Source organism: Sminthopsis crassicaudata, chromosome 6, assembly GCF_048593235.1.
Source record: "Sminthopsis crassicaudata isolate SCR6 chromosome 6, ASM4859323v1, whole genome shotgun sequence".
Classification (NCBI taxonomy): domain Eukaryota; kingdom Metazoa; phylum Chordata; class Mammalia; order Dasyuromorphia; family Dasyuridae; genus Sminthopsis; species Sminthopsis crassicaudata.
In genome coordinates this window covers 70237288-70249970 of record NC_133622.1, presented here as the reverse complement: position 1 = coordinate 70249970, position 12683 = coordinate 70237288, and the positions used below count along the sequence as shown (strand labels likewise).

At 35.4% G+C, this 12683-nt stretch overlaps 1 protein-coding gene across 5 annotated transcripts in view; it reads left to right on the top strand.

The window, feature by feature from the left end:
• INPP4B (inositol polyphosphate-4-phosphatase type II B) overlaps positions 1-12683 on the top strand; it is a 910680-nt gene that overhangs the window by 771610 nt on the left and 126387 nt on the right. The gene's annotated exons all lie outside the window — the stretch shown is intronic.

The following is a 12683-nucleotide window of genomic DNA, read 5'->3' as shown; positions in this document are numbered from 1 at the left end:
ATCCAGCTTCAGACATAGAACCTTAAATTCTCCAGCATTGAGTTTGCTGGATGGCTTTTTTGTGACTGAATATCTGACTTGTACTAGTGTAATTAAAATGAATTTCCTACTCCTTAAACGCCAACATCTAGGAGGAGCTGAGTCCCTAATACCAGCTACTGAACTTCTCTAACATTATCCATCCTCCTATCCTACCCCTACCAACTTTTGCCACTTAGACATCTGTCAGTTACCTCTCTACCTTGGTTGCACAGATACCCTGCATCTCAGACTTAGTTTGGGCTTTTGGCAGCTGGTACTATACTATTGATCTGTCCATCCATTTCCCATGTAGACTGACCTATTTTCAGACACGCTTCTTTTTTAGGAATAAATAATAACATAATCCAACTCTGTCTTTGCTCTCTCATATTCTGATGCCTAATATCCATCCGACCCCATAGTCTAAACTTCTGGCTCTGTCATTACCAGTCTGGATTTTCCATTCTTATCTAAATCCAGGTTATAAAAACAAAAAATATTCTTGGTATGCAGAGATCTCCAGAAAGTCTTTTTCTCTGTCTTCCCTTCATTTGGTAAAGACTGAGCAGAACCTTTAAGTCTGCTTCGGGGCTTTCTCAAATCCTTTGGGCAAACTGTTAAGGATCTCAATGAGCTGTTTCTGATCTGCTTTTGAATTTACTTATATTAAATATTAAATTATTACTAATTACATTCATAAATTGCCTCTTGCAAAAATATTTTCTGTATCTTTTGTCCCTCTTGCCCTAGCTGAGACATGTGCCCTTCCCACAGTAAAGATCTTTCTTTTTTGAGAAGTTAGCAGTCTTCCTTGCTATACACTCTTCCAATATTTTTCAAGTATTTATTAGATACCCATTTATAATATGATTGCTGACATTAGATAACAAATAAGCCTTTCCGTGATGGTCAGGCCAACAAAGCCCTCTATTACAGCCAAAGATGTAACTTAAATTGGAACTGAAATTTCTACATGGGGAACACAAAGCCTGAGTACTTGGAAATCATGGATTATGTTTCTGAATTATTCCATATTCTGATCTCTGTAGTGTAAGCACTTTTTTTCTAGGTAGAGGAAAGAATAAAAAGTCATATTGTTGAATCTCTGGAGAAGAATAAAAATATTTTGTCACATTCAGCTCAAGCACTATTTTCTACAAGAAGCCTGTCTTTACCTCTCCCCACCCTAGATATTATTGCTTCCCAATTCTCAAACTAATTATATTTATTATAGTTGCATTTTGAATTTACTTACTGGACTATATATTGTTTCTTCAGATGAATGTAAGCTTCTAGAGGGAAGAGGTAGTTTTATTATCTGAGATAATAAAATACAATGCATAGTTTCTGGCACAAAGAATAAATACTAAAATAAGTAATCATAGAGTGAGCTAACAAACATAAAATTGAATGGAATAGTGACATAGAACATTTATATTTCTAATACTTGAGTGTGCAGCATAGAGACTCAATCAAGAAAACTCAGAAAAAAAATTGTATTTATTCTTCATAGAAAGGTTCAGGTGTTGTTTTGTCCTTTTATCAGCAGATGAGATGGAATTTAATCTGTTAATTTTATTATTTTTTTTACAAATCTGTTTTTATACTTTGAAATAATCAAAGATAACCTGGGCCATAATTTATATATATACATTTGAAATATATCAAAATTATTTCTAGATGTCTTCCACAAAAATCTCACAATAACAGCTTGATATGGAGTGAAGGAATTCTATTTTTCACAGTTTATATTAGCAGACTTTTCTGTAGTGCTTTAGGGCTAACAAAACTCTATATATGTCATTTTAATTGATCCTCAATTCAAATCTGTGAGTTTTATAGGTAATTATTATTCCCATTTTACACAGAAGGAAACTGAAACCAAAAGAGTTAAAAGACTTAACCACAATAATAAAGTGAAAAAGAATCTGAGATGGAATTTGAATTCATGCTAACAGAATGCAAGTTTTTTCAGTTTCTACCGACTAGAAAAGCTTCAAGTGTGTTGTTGTGGATAGATAAAAACATCTGTTCTCTGAGACCCACCTTCTTTAAGAAGTATATCTGAGCTGATTAATTATTTGTTCTGGTGACCTATGGATAGCAATGAAAATTCAAATTAACTCTTATTTTTGTGAAGTTCCTATTTGTAGTTACAGTGGAAGTGGCAGAGAAAATCACTCAAGTTATAGACTGCTTGCAAATTTTAATATAACTATTGGTTGTGTATGCAATCTCTATGTGTGTAATTCTTGACAAAAAAAAGATTTTGTGCTATTTTAAAGCATAAAGAAAAAAAGCATAAAGATTTCTTTAAAGAAAAGGAATAATATTTATATTGGTATAGTCTCTAAAACAGAAACTGTATTTTGATGGAAGCCTCTCTTTGTCTCCCTTCTCCTTCCCTCTCTCTGTGTCTGTCCCTCTTCTCTTTCCCTGTCTCCTTTTGTTCCTTCTCTCTTTCTCTCTTTTTTTCAGTTTCAGTCTTTGTTCCTTCTCTCCATCTCCTTACTGCTTCTGCCTCTGATATTCTGTCCCCCCTCTATGACTCTGCTTCTGTCTCTTTCTGACTCTGTATGTATGTGTGTGTGTCTAACCCTTCTCCCTGTTTCTTTCACTCTATCTGACTCTTTTTGAATGTCTCTCTGCCTATGTCTTTCTGTCTCTCTGTGTGTCTCACTGTCTCTGTCTCTAACACGCACACACGCATACACATGCTTGTCACCCTGGAGGACAAACAAACAAAAGATCTGGCAAACTTAGTTTCATCATGCATAAAAAGAAAATTATACATATATATATATACATATATATATATATATGACCCTGTTGTTGATAATGTATATATATATATATATATATCAATAAATGATACATTATTATTTATTAATTAATATAATTATACATTATCATTTATTGAAATATATATATATCTCAATAAATGATACATTATCAACAAAAGGGTCATTTATAGGGCTTTTTATGATCCCTCAAAAAAGAAATGATCAAAGAGGAAATTATAGCACATTTATCTACATCTGACTCATGAAAAAAAAAAAACTGGGAAATTCTTTGAAAAATGAATAAGATCATCCAAACAAAACATGAATATTCCTTCATCATGGTGGAGGCTTCATAGCAAAGGGTAAACATAGAGGAAGGGAGCAAAAAAGTATTTTGGATTAAGATATGAAAGAGAGCAAAAGATATATAGTTCATACAGAAACCTTACCACCATATGTGATGAATATGTTCCTTAATCAGTTAATCAATATGCCTTTATTTTTAAAAGTAACAGCATAAAAAATACTGGGGATTCAAAAAATAGGAAAAATAGTCTCTGCCCTTAAGGAATTATTTAAATAGACTCTGCCCTTAAGGATCCAGGAAAGATCTCCTGTAGAAGATGAGATTTCATCTGAATCTTGAAGAAGTCCCAGGGATGCAGGAGGCAGAGGTGAGAGAAGGGGCATTCCAGGGATGGTGAATAACTAGTGAAATTCACAGAAGTTTGGGGTATTGTATGTGAAAATTGGCAAGGAAGCCACTGTCATTAGATCATAGAGTACATAAATAGAAAAGGACAAGAAGACTGAAAAGGTAGGAAAGAGCTAAGATGTAAAGGGCTTTAAAAGTGAAAGAATTTTGTATTTGAGCTTAGGAAAGAGTCACTAGAGATTGAGTAAAGTGTCATAGTCAGAACTGTACTTGAGGAAAATGACTGACCAAAGGGTAGATTTGAATGGGGAGACACATGAGACAAAGGACATCAGTCAGAAAACCATTGCAACTGTTCAGGAATGAGATGATGTGAGTCTGGGCAATGATTGTGTGAATGTACAGAAAAGGATGTTTGTGAAAGATATTGTGAAAGGAGAGATGGCAAGAAGTGGCAACATATTGCATTGGTGTAACAAGTGTGAGTGGGGAATATAGATGATGTCAAAGATTTGAGACTGGATGACTAGGAGGAGCTTAATGCTATGGAGAGTATGGGGAATTCCATTCAAAGGAGGGAAGAGTTTTGGAGGAAAAAATGAATTCTCTGTGGACATATAAGATTCGAGATTCCTGTTCAAGATATCCAAAAAGCAACTGATGACGCAGACCTATAATAGTGAAAGACTAGAGCTAGATATGTAGATTTGGGTATCCTCTACTTAGAGATGACAATTGAATAACATCTCCTACTGGCTACATTTGTGATAAACCGACAGGACGACAAGTTTGTTGTAAACAACATTTTGGATTCGGTTTTTTAATCCATTCTGCTATTCACTTCCATTTTATTGGAGAGTTCATCCCATTCACAGTTATAATTACTGGCTCTGTATTTCCCTCCATCCTATTTTCTCCCCTGTACATACTTTTGTTCTTTCTTTCCATTATGTCCTCAGATATGTTTTTGTTGTTGTTGTTGTTGTTGTTTGTTTTTTTTTTTTACCATCCCCACCTACTATCTTATCTCCTATCACTACCCCTTCCTTAGTAGAATTTTTTTTAACCCACTCCACTTTTCCTCCTCTTACCTTTTCTTCCTAGTGTTTCTACCTTCCCTTCTTTCCAGCCCCTGCCTTTTCTTTTTCTTTTTCTCCTCCTACTTCTTTATAGGGTTAGATGAATTTCTATCCAACTGAATGATTACATTATTCCTTCTTAGAGCCAAAACTGATTAGATCAAGCTTTAAATAATGCTCATCCCCCTCCCTTTTCCCCCATCATTGTAATAGGTCTTTTGTACCTCTTCATGTGAACTAATTGTCCCATTATACCTCCCCTTTCATCTTTTTTTTCAGTACAGACCTTTTCCTACCCCTTGATGTTTTTTTTTCTTTGATATCATCACATCAGAGTCAATTCACAACAACACTCTCACTCCATGTGATGCCCCCTTTGTCTTCCCCAATGACAGTTATAGTTCTCAAAATTTATAAATTTTGTTTTCCTATCTAGGGATATGAACACTTTAACCTTTAAATATATAAATATATATATATATATATATATATATATATATATATATATATATATATATATATATATATATATATATTCATATTCTATGGTTCTCTTGAGTCCTTGTTTGTAGATTAAATTTTCTTTTTAGTTCTATTTTTTAGTAGAAATGATTGAAAGTCTCTTACTTCATTGAAACTCTCTCCTCTCCTGAAAGATGATGGATGTTGAAGCTCTCAGAGTGGTTAATTCTTGATTGTAATCTCAAGGCCTTTTTTCCTCCATGTTTTCATTCTTTTTAGTTAGTTTGACAGATTCTTGCTGTCTCACAGAGTCATTAGCTATCATTTGCCCTGTTCTAGTTTTTAATGTGTAGTTTTCTTCATTTAGCTTTTGTATCTCTTTTTCCATTTGGTTAATTCTACTTTTGCTGGTGTTTTCTTCAGATATTTTTCCCCCTTCCTTTTCCAAGCTGTTGACTCTCTGATGCATACTTCTCATTACCTTTCTCATTTTTTTCTTCTACTTCTCTTATTTGCCTTTTAAAGTCTTTTATGAGCACTTCCAAGAAGCCTTTTTGGGCTTGAGACCAATTCATATCACTCTTTGAGATTTCTTCTGTGGACATTCTGTCTTCACCTGAGTTTGTGTTTTGGTCTGCCCTATCACCCTAGTAGCTTTCTATAGTGAAGGTTCTTTTATGTTTCTTGCTCATTTTTTTCTTTTCATTTGGTATGTATTCTTTTTTTTTAAGCTTTTATTTTTAAGCTCTGTTCCTGAGGTAAAGGGGATACTATTCCAAGTTTCCTGTGCAGCTCTGAGTCTTGGCTTTGAGCATATGGGCCACTTGTGTTTGTAGGGGGTAGCTTTGGATCAGCCTGTTTTCCCAGAGTTTGCCTTCTGAGTTGGGACTGGTGGCTTCCCCCTTGCTGTGCTCCTCTACTGAGCCAAGACAGGAGGTCTTAGTTTCTGATTTGCTGTGATTTAAGGCACTCTCATTGGCTTTCCCAGAGTCTATCTGACCTGGGCTGAATGCCCTTTTCACTCTAGTGAGACTGAACTTTCTTGAAATTTTTTTCCATCTATCTTGATCTGGAGAGAGGTTTTCATTCTATCAAACTCTGTTCAGAGGCTTGGTTTCAGGTGGTTTTTTAAGGGAAACCAGAAGAGCTCAAGCAGCTTTCTTACTTTACTCTACCATCTTAGCTTCCCCTCCCTACTTTTTCCTCCCGCAGGACAAGTGAAGATGTCCAGAGGCAATTAATGATACAAAACTGCAGTCCTGGAAAGAATAGCATAAATAGATAGCTCTGTGTATAAAGATAATAGTTGTATTATTTGGAGGCTAATAAGATCATCAAGTAGAATGGAAGACATTTGATGTAGGAAGCAGCTAATAACTTCATAGAAAACAAAAACAAATCAATCCATCAACAAATATTTATGCTATCCATTGCAGATTCAAAGAAAATAGTAAAGCAATTTGTGCTGCAGGCTTATATTGGAAAAGGCTTCTATTGGGAAAGACATAGATAAGTATATTCAGAATTTATGCAAAATAAAGTTTAGGGGAAGCTAGATGGTGCAATGGATAAGGTATCAGCCTTGGAATCAGGAGGATCTGAGTTTAAATGTGATCTCACACACTTACTAGTTATGTTACTCTGGACAAGTCACAACCCCAGTTGCCTCTCAAAATAACAAAACAAAGATGAAATAGTTTATGGAAGGAAAAAATAAAGATTTAATTGAGAAAATTATTCTTGGGCCTAGTCTTGAAGAAATTCAAAGATTCTGCAAAGTGCTGGTGTGGGAGTGCATTCCAGGTATGGAGACACTCTCAGTGCAAAAGTGCAAAGAAAGGAGAATACAGTATCAAAAGTGGAAAATATTAAGAAAGAAGTTTTGGTTGTAACACAGAGTAGGGGGCCAGAGAGAAAGTGATATAGTCACAGAGCTAAAACTATTCTGATTGGCAAGGGAGCCTTTTCAGAATTAACCATTTGTGTGAAGTCACGTTGTTGACAAATTGGAACAAAGGTTCAAACCAACACTTATTTTCATGCTTCCATGGATCTTTGAGTTCATTCACTCTTCTCAATGTACAAAACTCAACCTTCTCATCCTCAACAATTGTTTATATCCTGTATACGTCCTCCTGTACCTCCTGCACAGATCATCACTGTCTGAGAGGCCTTTCTCTATACCACTTTGCATTGTATAGATGCTGGCAAAGCTTGTTGGTGTCCTTTATTTGTCTGGATTTTGTCACACAGCAAGCTTATGACTTTTCTGATCACAAATCTCTCTGATGACATTTTAAAAATAATAGCTTTTTATTTATTTTCAAAATACATGCAAAGATACCTTACAAAACCTTGTGTTCCAATTTTTTCTCCCTCTCTCTCCATCTCTTTCTCCTAGACAGCAAGCCATCTAATATAAGTTAAACATGTGCAATTCTTCTATACATATTTCCACATTTATCATGCTGCACAAGAAAAATCAAATGAGAAAGAACAGAAAAGCAAGGAAAAACAATGAAAAAAAAGTGAAAATACTATGCTTTGATCCCCACAGTTCTTTCTCTGGGTGCAGATGGCTCTCTCCATCACAAGTCTATTGGAATTAGCCTGAATCACCTCTTTGTTGAAAAGAGCCAAGTGCATCAGAGTTGATCATTTGACAACATTTTTCCTCCATTTCTTGCATGTAATTCATTCCCGGTAATGTTATACATCCTACTCACTCCCTTATATAAACTTCCCTTGTCCTTCTTGTGACCCCAACTTTAAGTTCTAAAGAGGCCATCATGTACCATGACTCATAGTCACAAGACAACCCAGAATAAAATAATATTTTTGACATTTATCATCCATTGTGGAAAAGATTAGGGTCATGTCCAATTTTCCAAAGTTAATCCATCATTCTTTCCCTCTGTTCAAATCTAATAAAAATAAAAATAGATAAAATTATAAGGAAAAAGATGTGCCTCTTAATCATGTTCACTAATGGATAGGTTGTAGTCTGAATTGGTATAGGGATTATCCATATTGATAAGTTTGTAGATTCATTGACATGGAAGTAGAAGGAAACCCATTGACTCCACAAAGAACTTGTTCTATATCCCAGCTCCATTGATTGGTACCCTTGTGACCTTAATCTGTTCATTATTATTCTCATCCACAAAAGGATGGCTTCTGGAGCCCCTTCCAGAACTTAATTTTATCTGGCTGAAAGAAGAGATAATATCAGACCTTCCTTTGTGGGGAAAAATTAAGGACCTTAAAAGATGGAGGGTGGTGGCTATAGTAGGCAGTGTTGACTGAGAAAAGAAGCTGGGTAGACCTTATAGCTGAGCAAAAATAGGACATGGGACTTACAGAGAATATCTCACAAGAGGCAGCATGGAGTAATGGGTAGGCACTAGACTTGTGGTCTTTTCAGACATTAATTTGATGAACCGGGGTGACAGTAACAACAGCAGCAGCAACTAGTCTTTATGTAGTGTTTTAAAACACTATTTATACACAGATATCTATGTATGTATAATCGTGTCCTTATAGTCTCTTATTACTCCCATTTTACAGATGAAGTAGATAGAGGTTAAGCAATTGACTAGCAAGTGTTTGAAGATCAAATTGAACTCAGACCTTCCTGAGTTACAACTTTATTATACATTTGGCTATAGGAAATTTAACATTTCTTCACACTGCCTTGGTGTCTTTTTTAAGATAAATGGATTAGACTGATGACTCCTACATTCCTTTCTCTTTCTAAATACATGACACTATATTACACAGGACCAAAAATATCTGCATGGGAAATTTTGATCAGAAGAACCCAGTAGTATAGTCCTTTAAACAGAAATAGAAACTGGAGGACACAAGGTCTCATTCAGTGGCTCTTAATTTTCATACTGATATGAAGGAAGAATCAGAATAGAATAAAATAATCGAGATAATTGCTTCATCTCTCAATTTAACAATTTAAAGAATCACTTGATGCTACTTACTCAGGCATATTCAGGGTAGAAGTGATTAAGCGGGTTGTGCTATGGCCTCAAGACACTGAATTCCCATTATGACTAATGACAGAACACTGGGTTTACATAATTCTCTTTTGCATTTTCAACTGGAGTAGATCTGCTCATTTGCTCTCCTTACTCCTTGTTGGGTATAAAATTGCTTTCTCACTTCATCAGGCAAGAAACTGGACTTAGCTCTGGATAGTATAAGTAGACCCTGCATAGCATGGGCTATTTGGATTTGCCAGGGAAAGCAATTGCTGTCATTTCTTTTGGGATAAAGGTTGTGTATACGTAAGAAAGATAATTATTTGTGACTAACAGCATACTGCAGCCTTGGACCAGAACAGTACTGACAGCTCTTGTAGGATGCAAGCTTGACATCAATTTCAACATCTACTAAATGTTGAATTCCTTCACATCCAAACTGGGGAGATTGGCAACTCACAATTAAATCAAAGCAAATGGTTATTTTCAAAATGTCTACTTACTGATTAAATTGAATTAATATATTTTAATTAAAAATGATTTTCTTGTCTCTCAAACCAGTTTCGGTGTAGAACATGGAAACTAAGGTACTAGATTTGGAATTCAGAAGATTTTCTTTCAAATTATAGTTCTGTCAGGGTTGACATAGGCAAGTCAACTTAGGTCTTCATTTCATTTGTACAAGGACATTGGATCAGCTAACCCCTCAAGTTCATTCAAGTTCATGCAGAAATAAGAAGTATAATGGAAAAGGAGACAGAAAGTTGACCTTTGAATCAAGAAGACATGGATTCAAATCCTCCTTCAGATACATGATGATGTTTTCTCCATGGACAAATTCCTTATCCAACTATACTTAACGCCCATAAGGTACACATGAGGAATCATATAACAGTGGAGAGTGTTTAAATCCTGAAAGTTTCCCATTCAGAAAAATTAACCCTTTGGTCCCTTAAAAGGTATACATAAGCAAGCAGAGCTAATGTATATCTAAATTAGGAGTTTGAAATGGTACATTTTTAAAAGACATGTCAAATCAGTTCCTTTTGAATGGAAGATTTTATCACATCCAATTTTCTTGATGCTTGAAATAATTATCTACAGAAGCACCTAATTTAACCAAGAGCCTCATTTATGATCTGACAGGGCATCATATAAATTTAAGAATAATGGTAGCTCACTTGTATTGTAGAAATTCAAGTTTCAACACTTGTTTTTTTTTAAGCCAATCTGTGGAGTAAATCATGCAATTATTGCTCTCCCTGTTTCATGAATGTGGCAGCAGCTTTGATGGTCTTTGATTCTTTTCTGAGACAAAGCCTAGTATAAATATGTGATGAGGTTCAGTGCCCTCAGCACTGTACCTGAGCTTATTTTTCTCCCCTAAATACAGTGTATCCTTAAAGCTGAAGCATGAAGATCAGGAAGCAATTAAACACTATCAAAACTAAGTAGAGGGCAAAAGGGAGTCCATTTAGGAGATATTATATTAATATAGAATTAGAAGTATTGAAAAGTAAATTTCAATTTTGGGTCACCTGCAAGAGACCTTAAAGATCACCTAATCCAACCTCTTACTTATTGATGAAGAAATCAAGACCTAAGCATGTTTAATGACTTGCCTAAAATTACAGTTATGTTAGGATCATAGATATGAAACTAGAAGGGACTTTAGAGGTCATTGAATCAAAATGTTTCATTTACATATGAGCCAAGGCACAGGTTACTTAAGTGATTTGCAAGGTAGTTAGTTGCAGAGCTAATATTTGCACCCAACATTCTTCCCAGGTTCTCTATCTACAAATACTGAAGTCTTTTCATCCATAACCAATAGTTGGGGTGGTCCATCTTCCATATTTCCTCGAGGTTACTAGTCCCTGAATTGATTCATTGTTAGATTGGTCTTCCTAATTAAGAGATAAATTATCCTAGGATGATAACTACACTATGTTGAAATAGATAGTTTTTATATATAATATTTTAAAGTTGGAGATCAGAATTGAGACAGAGAGCCCAGCTCTCTCCTTTAACAGATGTAGCAACTAAGGTTCAGATGCAGTCAGTGAATGGTTCCAGCACATGCAGGTATTAAGTAAAAGCCTATGTCTAACCTATGTCTTTAATTGCAAATCCAATATTTTTTTCCCCTACAACATCAGGCTGCTTTGGCCTAAGTGCTACTTTTATTGTGGCAATAAAATTGTTCTGTTGTTTTTTTGCTACATACTTAGATAATTATCTAATTGTGAAACCTGATACCTGGAGGAGGGGAACAGAAGCTATTGATCAGTATCTGAGGTCAGGGAGGCAGGGAGAACAAACATGTATCAAAACTAAATGTTCATTGTTCATCATTTCTGCTGAAGAATAATTATAGACTGAGAATAAGAGGAAGAAATCACCCCCATAGGAAACTTTCCAGACAGAGGAGGAGATCATGGACCCTAAGCTTTGGAGTGCCATGACATGGCCATCAGAGAAAAAAAGAACCCCTTTGTCAGCAAAGGACAATAAGTACAGGGTATAATTTCACCACTGAAATCAGATATCACTGGTAGAGGAAGTTTACTCCATGGAAACTGATAAGGACCAAGTACATGAGTCAAAGAGAAAGTGATTCTGAGAACAAGACCATCTAGATTTTTGAAGAATATAAGAGGGTGGTCTCTGCCTTGAAGCCCATGGGGCCTTTGGAGACCAGACAAAAATGGTTATTTCTTGCCCAAGGAATCAGGTTTCCATCTAGAATCAGCCAGAGAAGAAAGAGAGAAAGGTGATGTAATTTGCTCAAAAAATGTTGAAAGTCAGATTAGAGCAGAGCAGTTATTGGAGGTGATAAGAGAACAGAGAATGGTGCTTTACATGTGGGGGATTTGATTTTAGGACAACTAATGAATTAAAAAAATCTCTCTAGAGCAAATAATTGGATTCAATCTTTTTAAGGATTTAAAGATTGTTTTTTTTTTTTTTTAAGCAAAAAAAAAAAAGCAGAAATCAAGAAAATTAAAGAAATCCTGCATTTTCCTATAGGATCACATTCAACTCCTATATTTCCTAGGGAGCAAGAGAGAAGTGAAATATCCATATGTGCTTCTCTTTGGGAAAGGTTGGAACAAGGCAATCTCCAGTGGGAAAAGTACTGGATCTTCAGCTAGCCCAGAATTCAAATCTAGGCTCTGCAATTTAACTCAACCCTACTGAGCCTCAGTTTGCTCACCTATAAATGGGAATCATACCTGAGTTTCCTACATAATAGGATCATTATGAAATAAATATTCTTCAAAACTTAAAACTACATGCTTCTATTGGGGTAAGCCCTAATTTTGAGAGGAAACTTCATAGTAGTGAAAAAGCAGGTGATTTTTACCAGGTGCCCCATAAAACTAAGTCAACTCTAGCCAGAGATTTCTGGCTGAAGAAAAAAGTAAGTTTTCAGTACTTTTGCTTCATAACTCTATGTAATCTTTAATGGATTATAAAGATGAAAAATCTCTAGTATCTCATCACTTTTTTATTCCAGAGGAAAAAGTAATACATCACATGATTGAGACATGCTTTGATATGTGCATCATCAATTACTCTGTCCACCAGTGCTAATTTTAATCTACCCACCCCTTCTCATCCTGCACAGTTCTCCTTTTCTTTCAGTAAAGGAAGAAATCTTCCCAATAAGCCAAAGGACTTCCCCTGG